The sequence below is a fragment of the Dasypus novemcinctus genome, chromosome 21 (genome assembly GCF_030445035.2).
Source record: "Dasypus novemcinctus isolate mDasNov1 chromosome 21, mDasNov1.1.hap2, whole genome shotgun sequence".
Lineage (NCBI taxonomy): Eukaryota > Metazoa > Chordata > Mammalia > Cingulata > Dasypodidae > Dasypus > Dasypus novemcinctus.
Window position 1 is genome coordinate 17,212,562 of NC_080693.1, and position 14,808 is coordinate 17,227,369.

Consider the following 14,808-nt stretch of genomic DNA (forward strand, 5'->3'; position numbering starts at 1 on the left):
ATGAGTACACAAAAGAGCCTGCCATGGTAACTAAGTTCCTCCTTCAGGAAATCCTCCTGAGGTTTGGACTGCCCCAAACAACTCAGTCAGATAATGAACTAGCTTTTATTTCAGCTGTGGTGAACCCATGTTTCCTATTCAGACAGCAAAAACCTCCATCAGATATTAAACCTCTTACAGAAGGTACCAATAACTAGCCCTGAGGGAAGACAGGAGTCATCCCTGACACCTGGTTTGCAGATCATCCAAAAACACTACAATAAACCAAGTGTGAGTACTGTGTAAATTTGCACAAACAATAGCAAGTAATGCCTGAACCGGCAGTCCTATGGAACACTTGAGTTAATCTACACCTTGAAAGCAGTGGCCAGGAGAGCCTACTTAAACAAAATTCAACAGACTTTTGTCAAAGCAGACCTCAAAACATATAACACCACAAATAAAGAAAGCCAATTTGTTATAGATCAGCAATATTGACCAGATTCAGACTTTGAATAGAGTTCCAATTGAGAGCTTTATTAGCCACGCGGCGACTGTCTCATTCCTCTGCAGAGGAGAGAGCAGCCCCGAGTCTCAGGTAAGGGGTAGTTTTATAAATTTTAGGAAGGGGGGCGTTTAGTAATAAACGAGCAAGCAAGCAGGCACAGAAGCGGAACACTGCGCTTAGCTGAAGATAAAGTATGTTTTTTTTTCTTTTTGAAAGACTTCTTCTTGTAAGCAGTCCCATATTATTTATTGGCACTCTCCTTACAGACCGTCTTAAGTCATTTACCTATTTGAAGGCACTTGCAATTCCCACCTCCCAATGTAGTTCTATTCCTATTTTCCCAATGTGGCCTTACCCTTACAAATTAACCACCCTGTTTACACTCTCAGGAATCATGGCATTCCTTATACATGCTTATACTTCGCCACCAATCTCTCCCAGGAAGTGAGGGCATTAAGAACTAAAGAACAAAGCAGATAACCTCATACGTGGGGAAACGGGTTCTCTTTCTGAAACCTGACCCGCTTCACCACGTGGCTGCTCCCCTTCATTAATTATTATCTTAATTCTTTTGGCAGTTGCACCCAGATGCATATCTTGCATGCAACGCTTTATTCAAAAGCAATTGCAAACTCTAACAGACCGACTTTTCCAAACAACTCAGACCACCCTTTAAAATAGTTTCCTAAGAGATCAATGCCCATAGTGTCACCAGGAAGTAATTACAGATCTGAGATTTGTCCCTTTTCGCTGCAATAAGAACATCACCAAAAAAAGGGGGGAAATCGATGGATGTAGCATGACGGAATACCTGAAAGTAGCGTTTTTCTCTCCCTATTGCTAGGATACAAAGGAAAAGAATTATATGTAAATTAGAAGGTAATGACATGTGACCCTTTCTTGGTTGGTCAAGAACATCCATTTGAAGCAAGGACATAGGAAAACCAGGTTCACCGATTAGCCAGAGCTGCTCAGAAGAAGCCCCATGCTATCCTCACTTCTACTTGTTTCATTAACACAGAAAAATTCCCACCCAGGGATGAAGTTATCTGCACCTTTTTTGATCATGCAATGGATGTGCAAGCATGATTTCCTGAACATACTAATCACACAATAATATAACTATCTCTTGGTGTTCATCCATATGCATAAAAGCTAATGCATAACGAAAGCTAACGCTAAGTAGTAACGTAGGTATTTAAACAAGAATGAAACCGCACCATGGAGAGTTGTGTCTGAGTCGCTTTATTTATTCATTTTATTATTATCTTTTTTAAAAGATACATAGATCGCACAGAAGTAATAATTAAAAGAATGAACTCACTCACCAAGGGAAGGAGATGAACCTACTCTCTGTTCTAACCTCATGAGATGCTTCCCTCGGCAGCTGGAAAGGGGCTTCACCGGGTAACCCCTGAGTCCCCATGAAATTTGAGGGGCTGCTGGAGTCGGGGATGCCCGGGTGCTGGCAACCTCCTCCACGGTCCACCTTGGAAGCATTTTATTTGTGTATTTTAGGTCTGGTGGAGTCACCAATATGTAGGCCCCAAGGATGGGCCTTTGGAGACAACCAGAGAGGTAGAGAAAAGCTTTAATATGAGAGTTAGATAGAATTTGTATTTATTATGTTTGCAGACAGGAGCTAAGGTCAGTTTTAAGGGATTCAGACCCAACTCCCCGTGTTGTGGTTTCACTCTTGCTTAAATAGCTAAGTTACTACTTAGCATGTGGTTTGATTATGCACTAACTTTTATGCACGTGAGTAAACATACATTGCTGGTTATGTAACTGTATGAGCGCATGTTCAGGAATTCACACTCACACATACATTCCAGGATCAAAAAAGGAGCAGAAAACTCCACCATGGGTGGGAGTTTTACTGTGTTAATTAAGCAAGTTGAAGTGAGGACAGCAAGGGGATTCCTCTGCCTGGTCCAGGAAACCAGTTCAAGCCGGTTTTCATACTTCAATGCTTCAAATGGATGTTACTGACCACCAAAGCAGAATTTGGCACCAAGAGAGGGTTGCATCTCATTCCCTTCTAATTTACATATCAGTCCATCCTTTGTATCCTAGGAACAGGGAGAGAAACAAGTTGCCTTCAGGTCTTTGATTATCCTTCATCCATCCAAGGGATGCTGTAATTTCTCAGATGCCTTTTCTGCATCAATCGATAGGATCATGTGATTTTTCTTCTATGATTTACTAATGTGGTATATTCTGCTGATTGATTTTTTTGCATGCCTGGTATTGTTGTAGAAGTTGAGAGAGATTTAATTATTTGCGTATAGAAGGCTCAGGAATAATGTGGGGAAGGAAAAGGGATTTATTTATGACCGGCCGGGCTCAGAGCTTTTTATTTCAAAATCTGAACCCCTGAACAAGATTTTTGAGTTTTTTTAATACAGAGGAAGGGCCAAATGGTTTCTTGTTTCAGTGCTCAATAGGCTTGAATTAGATATATTTTCCACATCCTAGATAAATTTTAGCATGGATTTTATACATTTTAGATAAGCTTTTAGTACATTTGGTTTGCATTTTTCCTGAATATTTAAAGTTCATAGAGTTTGCATTGCTGAACTGTTTTTCTGGGACTGGAGTTGTTGTCATGGTTACCAAGGGCAGGGCTGCAGTTCTCACTGTTCCAAATGCACAGTTCAGTCAGGTTATTTATAGAGATGAACAGCCCCCCCACCCATAGCCTACTTTAGTATAAAATCCACTTGATCATAATGAATACTTCTTTAAACATAGAGTTGAATTCGGCTAGCAAACATTTTGTTGATTAGTTTTGCATCCATACTCACTAGGGAAATGGGTCTGTAATTTTTTTTTTCATTTGGCTTTGATATTAGGGTGATATTGGCTTTATAGAATGAGTTTTGTAGCATTCTCTGATTGTTCAGTTTTTTGGAAGAGCTTGATAAAGATTGGAATTAAATCTGCTTTGAGTGCTTGGTAGAAATCATCTGTGAAACCACCTTGTCCTGGGCTTTTCCTATTGCCTAGTTGTTTGATGACTGTTTCAGTCTTTTTATTTGTGATTGGTTTCCTGAGGTCAGTGTAGGGTGTCTGTATCTTCCCAGGGATTCTTGCATTTTTATCTACATCGTCTACTTTGTTTGAGTACAGTTGTTCATAGTATCCTCTTTCGAGGTCTTTTCTCTCCATGAGGTCCATAGTAATGTCCTCATTTTTATTTTTTATTTCATTTACTTGCATCTTCTCTCTTTTTTCCTTTCTCAGTCTAGCTAAGGGTTTTCAGTTTTGTTAATCTTCTTGAAAAGCCAAATTTTGGTTTGGTTTTTCTCTCTATTGTTTTTTAGTTCTTGATATCATTTATTTCTGCTCTGATCTTCATTATTTCATTACTTCTACTTGCTTTGGGAATAGTTGGCTGTTCTTTTTCTAGTTCCTCCAGCTCTGTAGTCTGGTCATTGGTGTTAGCTCTTTCTACTTTTTTAATCTAAGCATTGAGATCTATGAATTCCCCTCCAGTAGTGCCTTCACTGCATATCATAGGATTTTACAACGTGTTCTCATTTCTATACTTCTTGGGATATTTATTGATTTCTCTAGAAATTTCTTCTTTAACCTACTACTTATTTACAAATATATTATTTATTACCCACTTATTTGTGATTTTCCTTTTTCCAACTGTTCTGATATCCAACAATATTCCATTATGATCAAAGGAAGCTCTTTGTATAATTTCTATCTTGTTGAGTTTATTGATATGTGCTTTGTGATCCAACATAGCATCTATCCCGAGAAAGATCAGCGAGCATTTGAAAAGAATGTATATCCTGCTGTTTTCAGTACAATGTAAGGTATTTGTCTATTAGGTTTAATCCATTTATAATATTATTCAAGCTCTCTGTTTCTTTTTTGATCTTCTGCCCAGATGCTCTATTCCATGCTGAGAGGTGTACTGAAGTCTACAACTATTAATGTAGAGATATTATTTCTCCCCCCAGTTTTACAAGTGTTTTGCCTCACATATCTTGGGGGATACTGATTAGGTGCATATATATTTATGATTGTTATATATTCCTGGTGAATTGCTCCTCTTATGAATATATAATATCCATCCTTGTCTCCAATAACAGTTTGCTTTTAAAGTCTATTTTGTTCAATATAAGTAAAGCTACCCCAGCATTTATTGGTTACTGCCAGTGTGGAATATATATTTCCAACCTTTCACTTTCACTCTGTTGGCATCCTTGAATCTCTTGTAGAAAGCACACAGATGGCTCATATTTTCTTATCCATTCCACCAGTCAGTGTCTTTTCAATAGGGAGTTTAATCCAATAATATTAAATGTTATTACTGTAAAGGCAGCTTTTATTTCACCCATTTTGACCTTCAAGTTTTATCTGTATTTATTTATATTTTCTTTTCACTACTTCTTTGACACTTTCCATTATTTTAATCATATAAACTTCATTTCTAGATTCTCTTCCAAGCCACTCTCCCCTGTGTTTTCTTTTCAGGCAGTAGGACTCCCTTTACTGTTTCCTGCAAAGATGGACCTTTGCTTACCAACTCTCAGTTTCTATTCATCTGTGTATGTTCTAAACTTACCCTCATTTTTAAATACAATTTTGTCACACAGAAGGTTCTTGGCTGGCAATTTTTCTCTTACTCTGTCTTAAGTATATCATGTCACTGTGTTCTTGTCTCCATTGATTTGAGTGAGAAATTGGCAGTTAATCCTATTAGCCATCATTTATATGTTATCCATCACTTTTCTCCTCCTGCTCTCAGAATTCTCGCTTGTATATTGGCATTTTACATTCTGATTAGTATGTGTCTAAGAGCTGGTCTATTCAGATTTATTCAGGTGGGAGTATGCTGTGCTGCTGGACATGGTTATCTTTTTTTTTTCAAGATTTATTTTTTTTTTATTTCTCTCCCTTCCCCCCCCCCCCCCCCCCAGTTATCTGTTCTCTGTGTCCATTTTGCTGTATGTTCTTCTTTTTCCACTTCTGTTGTTGTCAGCGGCATGGAAATCTGTTTCTTTCTGTCACATCATATTGTTTTGTCAGCTCTCTGTGTGTGTGGAGCTGTTCCCAGGCAGGCTGAAATTTATTTTGCACTTGGAGGCTCTCCTTATGGGGCACACTCCTTGTGTGTGGGGCGCCCCTGCACGGGGACACCCCTGCGTGGCACAGCAGTCCTTGCACACAAGAGCACTGTGCTTGGGCCAGCTCCACATGGGTCAAGGAGGCCTGGGGTTTGAACCGCGGACCTCCCCTGTGGTAGGCAGATGCCTTAATCATTGGGCCAAGTCCGCTTCCCAGGACACGGATATCTATGTCCCTCAATAGGGTAGATGAATTTGCTACTGTTATTTCATCAAACATTCCTTCTTCCCCATTGACCATTCTTCTCCCTCTGGGAAACCCATGCACATATGTTTGCATGTCTCTTGCTGTCATTTAGTTGCCTGTGACCCTGTTCAAGTTTCTTCAATTCTTTTATTCATCCGTTCTTTTGTATGTTTGTTTTCAGAGGCCATATCTCCAACTCACAGATCTTTTCTTCTGCCTCCTTAAATCTGCCATTTTATGCCTCCAGTGTATTTCAAGTTTCATTTATTGTGTCTTTCATGCCCATAAGATCTGCTGTCTTTTTAAATGTAGCTTTTAAATTCTTTGCACTCAACCAGGGTCTTCTTAATATCCTTAATCTCTTTAGCCATCTCATATAATTCATTAAGGAGTTTTGTTTGAACAATTATGATTCATTTTCTCATGTTCTTTATGTCATCTGGAGGCTTATTTTGTTCCTTTAACTAGGCCATATATTCTGGTTTCTTGCTAAGAATTGGAATTTTTCATTGCTGTGTGGTATCTGGCTTCCTAGATGTATTTATTCTGGGTGTAGTTTCTCTTTCTTGTCTTTCCCCCTTGCTCTTTGTGTAGTGGGAGCTGAGGGTATAGTTGGTTCTGTGACCTATAGAGGTTGAAGCTGTCTGTGTTGCCCCAGGTATCAGTGAAGTTTTCCCAGCTTTCTCCTCTGCCAGGTTTAGGGAGAAAGCCATGTCCATGTGTAATAATCCAAGTTTTGCTGGCCAAGACTATCTGTAGTCACGTGGAGACATTCTTGAAGCATCAAGCCCCTTCCACACCTGCGGTCACTCCTCGGGCTGAAGTGTGGTTTGCTGGCCTGGCAGGGGAGCAGCCGCGGCAGGCCAAGCCGCTGCCCCCATAATAGGGTGGCTGGTCGGACTCACTGCCACCCCTGAAGGGAGCTCAGCATGGGCGCAGAGTGCCCTCGGGTCTCCCCTTCTCGGCAGCCATGCTTCCGCGGCCGCCCCTCCTCCCGGATGGCGCTACACGATGCCTGTGGGGCGGCACCCTTCTTCTTCTTTCTCCCTGCGCAGGCGCAGGGCGGAAAATTCCAGTCTGCCCTTTTCCCCTCCCCCAACAGCAACAACAACCAGGCGTGGGCGGAAAAATCCAGTCTGCCCTTTTCCCTTCCCCCGACAGCAGCAACAGCCAGGCGTGGGCGGGGAAACTCAAGTCTGCCCTCCACCCCAGCAACAGCAGCCACCAATCACTAAGCCCTGCCACTTCCCCCAGCAACAGCAACAGCCAATCCCTAACCACCACCCCTCCCCCGTCCAGTACCGCCCACTGACCTTTCGCTGGCAACCAATCAGAACAGGGCGTGGCTTCGACCAATCAGCCTTCCCCAGCCCCTATAAAACTGTTGCCTCTCCCTCAATAAAGTGGACTTGCGTGTTTACCTTGTCTCCGCGGTAGTTCTTCTGCCGTGTGCCCTCCAGTCCTGAGAGCCCCCGACAAGGGCCTGGCCTCCCTTGTCCCCAGTTCGTCGCCTGCTTCTCCGGGCGACCCCTTCGTTGCCTGCTTCTCCGGGCGACCCCTTCGTCGCCGGCTTCGCCGGGTGACCCCGTCAGCTGAACCGCGCAACCCCTTGTGAGACCGATCCCTTGTCTGCTGCCGGACCGACCCCTCGTCCCAGGTGGGACCGACCCTTCGTCCCAAGTGGGACCGACCCCTCGTCCAGAGCTGGACCGACCCCTCGTCCGCAGCCAGACCCCACCTCCACCGACTGAGCAAGCCGCCGCACCAGAGGAGAGTAAGGGCCAAAGAAAAAAACTTCTTAAGTCTGATGGAAAACATTAACAACAAAAAGAGGCACAGATTCCTGGTGCCGCTGACAAGCATAGAAGCAGACACAGAAGAACACACAGCAGATGGACACAGAGAGCAGACAACTGGGGGGTAGGGGGGGAAGAAGAGATAAATAAATGAAAATAAATCATAAAAATAAAAAAAGAATGACTCTTAGCCACACTTCTCATTTATTCCATCGGTGTTTGTAAATAACATCTAGGCTTCATTTAAGAGATTTACTGGGTTATAATTACCTGGCACCCAGGGGTGAATCTGGCTTTTAAGGGGTCTGCAGTTTATCTAATTCTGTGAAATCCTTTCTAATAAAAAGTGCAGAATTATGAAAACAACAATTGCTAGGGTCACCTCCTAGGACCTTGGAAGGGGCCTATGCAAGTGAGGGGCCCTGCAGCTTAAATGCCATTCAGTTCATGATAAATCCACCTCAGCTGGGATCTTTTTACCAATTTTTTAAATGCAGGGCATATATTGTTTTAACTTATAAATACCCCAGTACTGTGTCATATAGGTCATAAAATGACAACTCAAGCGGAACCATCTTCTCTTGGCAACTTGCCTTTGGAAAGTGATACAGTAAGACTCATGTCTCACCTACGGAAAACATTTCCTGAAGCAAATTAGTTTTGTCCGTTAGAAAAATTTGACCAAAAACAAAGGAGCCCCAACATACACATGGTGTATCGGGACCATTATTTCAATCTTTTGAAAGTAGCTATGAATTAGTTTTAGGGCTATAGCTTGGTTCAAATCACATGACACGAGTGTTAATTTATTTCCTGTACCGGCTACTCTAATTCTCATTGTATTTAGCAAATGCCTCTTTCTGTTGCTTAAGATGAGCACAGAAACCCAAGATGGCCACTCTTGCATTAATCTTTACTAACCCCCCGCCCATTCCCTCCTTTGTCATCCCCTACTCTGTTTCCCTGCCGCATGGATCCTAGCAGGGCTCTCCTATGGTTTCCCATCAACATCCATCTCCTCCCTCCAACCTGAAAGTTTCTTGGGGATAAAGTCTTTGTCCTATTCCTCTTTGTAGCCCCAATACTTAGTACAGTGCCTGGCACACACTGGGCACAGTGCTTGGTGAATATTTTTGAATGAATTCATTAAATTTTATCAATTGTGATTCCATGCTTTTTTTTTTTCTTGTGCTGCCCATACAACTATAATGAAACTTGGATTCTTTGAGGGATTCTCAGTGCTATAAAATAGTTGGTAAAGGTTGGTGAGTTTAAGACATCTGTACTGAAGCTACTAAAGCTTCTTGGTGGGGGGGACCTAATGATCCTGCTCTCTGGTGTGCTGGCAAAAGAAAAATGGACCCTCAAGTTGTCTTTCCCCAAGTCAGACACCAGCAAATTAAAGAAGTGAGGGGAAGGCAGCTGCAGATGGGCCTTCCAGATGCACCCTGGGCACCTCCATCTAAGCTGAAAGGAACTGTGTGAAGCTGGAAAGCTGGGTTTCTGAACCACAAGACAGGTAGACAGTTTTTTCCAAAGTCACGTTTAGAGGAAGAGGATTTTCACCTTTAGTTTAAAACCCCCTTTTAAATTGAACATGGCCATTATGATTTACTTGTGTGACAGAAAAATCAAAGAACTTTGAAGCTGAAAGGGTATACAACCCACACATCTGGTTTGAAGAGTAGTCAGGAAAGAAAGTACTTGGAAAAGGCCAAAGGAAAATACTTTCTTTACGAAAGTTTTCACACCATAGCTTAACATAAGCACCATCTTTCTCCATGCATCAAAGATTCCTATTGTCTACAGATAATTCATAACTACAAAGGTATATACTTTTTGAAAAAATGTTCTGGGTGATTAGGGAGAGAAGTGCTCTGTTGCAAGTTTTTAGGAATTTGCTTTGTTTTACCATCTGAAAGAAGTTGATGGCCAAGGAGAACCCTGATCTTTTGCTCCTGGAGGACTTTGTGCCAAGCTTTGTTCTTTGCAGTTATATATCACATATATTTATGCAGTTAGAAATTTTGCATGTGAGCCAGAATCAAGGTTAAAGTAAAAAGTGGAATTTCGAGGACATTCACACATCTGAATGTCATCATTGGGATTCCCATGGCAATGTTAATTTGAGTGCTACTTGCTTGGTGACTTTTATTGCCCATGGCAAAGATCAATACCAGGGAAAGGAAGGCATGAATCAGATGAGTCTTCTGGCCTTTTTGTACCTTAGTTTCCTCAGTTTGGAAAAAAATAAAAAGGATCTTAAGACATACTTTTCAGAGTGTTTGTATTGGGCTTACTTACACCCGGCTAATGACACTATGTTTTTATACATAAACCATCTTTTTACATGTATCCATCTTCTACTTCACTTACAACTTGTGTAAAAACTGCATTCCATGCCAGGCCTGAAATGTTCCAAAGCTGAGTTCTGTGAGTAAATTGCAACCAAGATTTCTACAAAAAAAAAAAGACAGAAACAAAAGGAAAAAATACATTCTTTTCAGAATATTCATCCTTTGGCAGTGATTCTAATTTTTATATGATACAAGATGACCTCAAGACTACCTCCATAATATTGCTGTGTAAGATATTTACTTATGATTTATACATTCTGATTTGCACATATGGTACCTTAGGTACAAAACTGTAAATGCTCAATAAACACTTGTAGTAAGTATTTCTCTTTATTTATTTCCCAATCTTGGCACTATTGACATTTTGGGCTGGATAATTCTTTGTTGTACCGGTTCTACTATGCATTGCAGGATGTGTAGCAGGATGTCTGGCCTCTGTCCAATAGAGGGCCAGTAGTACCCTCACAAGTGTAACAATCAAAAATGTCTCCAGACATTGCCAAATGTCCCTTAGGTGCAAAATTGTTCAGGCTGAAAACCACTGCTCTAGAATGATTCACTCCGATCTTTGTAATAATGCCAATCTTTGCCAGAGATTAAAAGGATTTGCTATATAATTTTAGTAGCTTTTCACTACAAATTTTAATCACATTTCAAATGAATAGCAAAGAGACTCATAATCAATTTTTATAAAAGTTCCAAATATAATGAAGTTATATTTGTAACTTACACAAACTGCAAAAAGGGTAGTGGTTCAAATGTGCGTCTTTCAATAGACTGTATTTTATTGCAGGATAAATCTCTAGGAAAAGTAAAGGAAAATATTGCCTCAATTAGCTATTAGATATCTAATTAGTAAGAACAAATGTTGGAGTTTAGAGTGATGATATGGAATCAGTAGTATTTGTCTAAACTAGAAACCTTAGCAATTGTTACCTGATCCTTCTAGGGCTCTTAATACTCTCCCCACCTCTCCTAAAGTTTCATCTTCTGATCTTAATAAATAAAATATACAGCTATAGATCTTGGTAGATCTTTCCTGAGAGTAAGGGAATTGATCTAGATGAACTTTTGTAGTCTCATTAAATTCTAGATATAAACTCCTTGAAAGCATGGACTAGGTTTTGCTCATTTGCATTGCCTGCTATGTTTAAAACTAACACATGGACATAAAGCAAACTCATATATTCATGAAATGAGTAAATAGCTGGGGAGTAAGTACAAGGACAATGACTTTTCTTTTAGGAATGTAGTTTTATGACTTCATGGCGCCATCGTCTGCACCTCTGCTTGTTCTTCATTAGGGCCTGTTGACTTACGTGTTTGTATCCCCTGCGAGACCGTGATTTCCTAGAAGGGTGGGAACCCTGTCTTACTCGTCTTTTACCTCCAACACTGGGGCATAATGCTGCATAATTTTTAAAAACATTTTCATTGGTTGGCTTTTTCTAATGAATGAGAATAAATATGCCAATGTGAAAGAATTAGCTTACAAAGTAGAAGCAATGAAAGACACGCTACATTGAGCAGTTGTCTCACTTGCCCAGATGCTGGAGGTGCCCAAGAAGACCAGCCGCGACCGTGGGAGTCCCCTAAGCCCGAAAGGCTTGCCGACTCAGGGGGACTCTCTTTAGTGTCCTGGGCGGTTCTTCACACCCGCCTTCCCTTAGCCTTCCAAATTTGCAAAGGAATTTATTTGCTAAAGAGTATCATGAATTAGTTTAATAAGGATTAGTTTAATAAGTTCTGGACTGCACAAAGTATAAAAATCACACTTTTATAGCAAAGCTCATCGTCTCTCCTTACCTCTGAATAGATATAGATTGCTAGGCAGGTGTTCCCTCCTTAGCAATGGGGTTATAGAGATTTTTATTTTGTAATTAGCAGTTAGGAGCATTTCTGATATGCTTACTTAGTGAAACATTTCTAGCTATACCATTTAACTGTCATTTAAACATCAGTTTGTTATACAGTATAACAATTCCTGCATTGAAATCCTTAACACCAGCCTTTTCTCTTGGTAACTAAATATGCTCTTGATAACATTGTTTACATAATTCATCTGCTTAAGTAAATATTTAATATTTAAATGTTGATTTAATTCAGATTAAACTATCAAAAATTCTGGGTTAACTGGCATTCAAATTAAGTATGTGTTCTGGATTTTCTTGTCGTTTAAGCAAAATCTGAGGTTAACCTTAATTCCTCTCATTTACTAAACCAACTTTTTCACAAACATTTTTCTATAAAAACCAGATAGTAAATATGGTAGGCTTTGCAGGCCATATATGGTCTCTTTTCTTACTTTTCTTTTTTCTTTTATAACTCTTTGAAAATATAAAAACCATTCTTAGCTTACAGACTTTATAAAGATAGACCATGTACCAGATTTGCTCTGTGGGCCATAGACTGAATATAAACATGTTATATGGACTTATAAATGAAGGTTCATATGGGTGTCTAGAATTACTCAGATCTCCTTACCAATTTCCCTCTACAACTGAAATTTCCTTCTATTTGTATCCTGTCTATATAATTAAAATTGAAAATTGAAAATGCAAAGGAGGTATTGAATGCTAGAGATGGGCTGGGACCCTATAGATTTACAGAACTGTAGGATTTTATTGCTGGAAGAAATTTTAGAGATCATCTAATTCACACCCCTTATTCATTATGTGGATAATGTATGATTAACTAACTAAACTTACAAATATTGGAGGGATAGCAGGCCTTCAATGAATCCTTATGTAATTCGCTCAAATTATTGTCACTGAGAATTCTGGAAAATGAAAAGGTTATTTCTGGATTAAATGCAAACTATAACTATTTGCTGCACAGCACTAACTCCCATATACGGGGGAAACCTGGGTAATGTTGCCACCTAAATATGGTAGTTCTTATTTAATTTAGGGATGTGATCTCTGCTCTGTTTTTATTCAACCCTTTCTTCTCATGCCCTCCTTTGGGTCCCCCTCGGTGCTCCTCCCTCCACCTGTGGAAAACACACTTACTCCACCTGCGCTTCCCGCCAAATCCTTAGTTAATGCCTAGCACTCTACATTACAAAGCCCCTGTTAGAACGCAACTCTGGGTGGCACCAAGATCTGCAGAACTGCCATTTTCCTCCTTTCTTTCCTCACACCTCATCGTAGAAGTCCACTGTGGAGCTATGTTAGGGCTGCAAGCGAAGCCATCTGACTTTTTTCCCCATTAAAACTTTTTTTGAGAACTAAGATGTGCATAGACTGCATTATAACATAAATGTTAGGTTTAATAATTACAGTGCTCCCAGGGTGCCCCTTTCTAGTCACAACCCTTTCTCTGACCCCTGGAAGTAATCACAATCCTGATTTTTTATTTCCTTGTTTTTAAAATATAGTTTTACCTATTAAGTGTCAATAATAAACAACTGAGTTTAGTTCTGCCTTTTGAACTTTAAATAAGTGGAATTGTATTATATGCATTATTTTCTATCTCAATAATGTTGAGTACATTGACTTGCAATGGAACATATTATTTTCTCTCAACAAAATGTTTGTAAAATAATGGTTGCTGCAAGTATAGCTGCGGTTGGTTCACTTCAGTGCCTTAATGCTGAATGTCCAATAAGGTAAGCACTAGACACATGTGGCTATTGAGTGCTTAGTGTAGCTAAGAAATGGAACTTTTAATCTTATTTATTGTAATTATTTTAAAATTTAAATTAAAACACTGATAATTCAGTTATTGGAAAACCTCTGAGTATGTTTGGAGTAACTTGGATATGCAATGCTACTTTTTCAACTATAAATTTTATGAAATGTCAATAAATGCAGAAGTTCTATGATGAAAATTTAGCAAACAAATGATGATTTCAAAGACAACATGGAAAAAACAATGTAAACTCTATCAATATTTTTATATTGATTACACAGAGTAATGGTAATATTATGGATACTTTGAAAACAATGTAATAAAGAATGTAGAGGGAAATGGACTTTGGCCCAGTGGTTAGGGCGTCCATCTACCACATGGGAGGTCCGCGTTTCAAACCCCGGGCCTCCTTGACCCGTGTGGGGCTGGCCCATGTGCAGTGCTGATGTGCGCAAGGAGTGCCCTGCCACGCAGGGGTGTCCCCGGCTTACGGGAACCCCATGCGCAAGGAGTGCGCTCGTGAGGAGAGCCGCCCAGCGTGAAAAGAAAGAGCAGCCTGCCCAGGAATGGCGCCACCCACACTTCCCGTGCCGCTGACGACAACAGAAGCGGACAAAGAAACAAGACGCAGCAAATAGACACCAAGAACAGACAACCAGGGGAGGGGGGGAAATTAAATAAATAATAAATAAATCTTAAAAAAAAAAAAAAAAGAATGTAGAGGGACCGGAAGTAGCACAAGTGGTTGAGTGCCCGCCTCCCAGATGGGAGGGTCCTGGGTTTGGTCTCTGGTGCCTCCTGCAAAAACAAACAACAAGCAAAACAAAAGAAAAGCCCTCTTGTCCTTGGGCCCCTGTTCTTGCCTTCTGTGCTCTGCTCTCGCTGTTTTTACCCTGCCATGGTTGCCATGCAAGTAAAACCTGGGCATTTATCATCTATAATGGGGAATTCTAATCTGTAAACCAGCATGCTTTATCACTTTTCAGCCTTCTTCTCTACCTGGGACCCATGATCTGTTATTTTCTCTCATTTCTCTTCCCTCTCTACCTTAATAAAGTACTGGCCGAACTCACCAAAAAACAAAACAAGCGAAGCGGATGTGGGTCAACTGATAGAGTGTCCATCTACCATATGGAGGGTCCAGGGTTCGATCCCCAGGGCCTCCTGGCCCATGTGTAAACTGGCCCATGTGCAGTGCTGT

The 14,808-nt window shown here is 40.5% G+C and overlaps 1 protein-coding gene across 6 annotated transcripts in view; it reads right to left on the reverse strand.

The window, feature by feature from the left end:
* Positions 1 to 9,887: 9,887 nt before the first annotated feature.
* The window catches only part of LOC131274974 (leucine-rich repeat-containing protein 37B-like), a 51,450-nt gene continuing 46,529 nt past the window's right edge, over positions 9,888 to 14,808 (reverse strand). For 4 of the 6 annotated variants that reach the window (XR_011646772.1, XR_009182309.2, XR_011646773.1 and 1 more), the window contains 3 exons: positions 12,683 to 12,753; positions 10,705 to 10,776; positions 9,888 to 10,074 (listed from right to left, as the gene is read on the reverse strand). The gene's annotated coding sequence lies outside the window, so the exon portion shown is untranslated. The remainder of the gene's footprint in view (positions 10,075 to 10,704; positions 10,777 to 12,682; positions 12,754 to 14,808) is intronic. The other 2 variants (XR_011646770.1, XR_011646771.1) reach the window with 2 other exon arrangements.